The sequence below is a fragment of the Oryzias melastigma genome, linkage group LG6 (genome assembly GCF_002922805.2).
Source record: "Oryzias melastigma strain HK-1 linkage group LG6, ASM292280v2, whole genome shotgun sequence".
In the NCBI taxonomy this organism is placed as follows: domain Eukaryota; kingdom Metazoa; phylum Chordata; class Actinopteri; order Beloniformes; family Adrianichthyidae; genus Oryzias; species Oryzias melastigma.
Window position 1 is genome coordinate 30,453,781 of NC_050517.1, and position 1,511 is coordinate 30,455,291.

Sequence of the window (1,511 nt, forward strand, 5' to 3'; positions counted from 1 at the left end):
CTCCTTCATCCCCTTCCTCCTCCTTCCTCCTCTTCCTCTTCTTCCTCCTCTTCATCCTCCTTCATCCTCTTCCTCCTCCTTCCTCCTCCTTCCTCCTCTCCCTCTTCTTCACCTCCTCTTCCTCTTCTTCCTTCTCTTCCTCCTCCTTCCTCTTCTTCCTCCTCTTCCTCCTCCTTCCCCCTCCTTCATCCTCTTCCTCCTCTTCATCCACTCGGAACTTTAAGAGAAAGCAGCAAAAACACCAGACCGGGAAAAACCTGGAACATTTTCAGAGTCTGACTGTGGTTCAGTTTATCCTCTGAAAATGTTTTCAGACTATTAACCTGGTTAAAAGAAGACACTAATTCACGTCCTTTGATTTACTGAAACCAAGAAAATGATTTCACTGGGTTAGGCTGAAGGCTCCGGCACCCCCGCGAACCCGAAAGGGCCGACGCGGTCAGGAAAATGAATGAATGACTTCAATTCTTAAACAAAAACATAATTCACAATTCTCTGCAAAATATAACATTACAAAGATCATTTTCTCTATTTTAAATCTTTCCTAACCCGTCGGGGTTATGGGCTGCTGGAGCCTATCCCAGCTACCACCATTTGAAATGTATAAAACCGAAATATATCAGTTAATCTAATGTGTTCGGTTCACTGACACCTAAACACAAATATGCTATTTAAACTCTTTTTTTTTAATATATATCAACAAAAATTTGTGAAATTAGTTAAACATTTTTAAATGATGATTAAAAAAAGTCATGAATTTGTTTTTAGATGAACTTTAGAGACCAACGGTGATGAAAATGTATTTTTTAACATGTTCTTAAGGCGTTATTCTGATTATGGAAGACATTTGTAAAGAAATTAAGCTTTAAATGGAATTTTGGCAAAAATCCCACAATTCAGATGTGAATTTGTGATAAACTCCTGCCGCTCTGCAGAAACTATGTCCTAGAAAACGACAGGTTTTACTTTAATCTAAAAACGTCATAATCATCATTCAGGAAAGACAACTGAAAACTTTATTGTTCCAAACACAAAAACATTTTTGAAAGCAAATATTTAATACTTTCATTTGCCAATAATAGTTTTATTTGTTAAACTTTACATTTTGTTTGCAATTTAGGGAATCTCTTGTTTGCAATGTGGCATAAAAATCCCTTCATATTTAAATTATTTAATTCATTAGATAAAAAAAGCAGCAAACAAGCAAAACGTTTTTGGTTTCTACAAGTTAACTAATTTGACCAAAACATGTTTATTCTCAGGGAGCTGGAGCTGTCATGGCCTGAGGACATCAGTTCATTTGAAACTGTTTGTTTTTTTACTTCTGTCCCTTTTAAATAGATAATAATAAAATGTGCTTCAACTGTTTGGATGAAGGTGTAAACCACCAAACCAGCAGTATTTTAAGGAGGATTGTGTGAATTTTTGTCGCACGTGTTTCATTTGTAAAAACTTTATTGTTCCTCACATCTGGTCACATTTGGTGAAGTTTAGATCCAGTTTCAGACGGG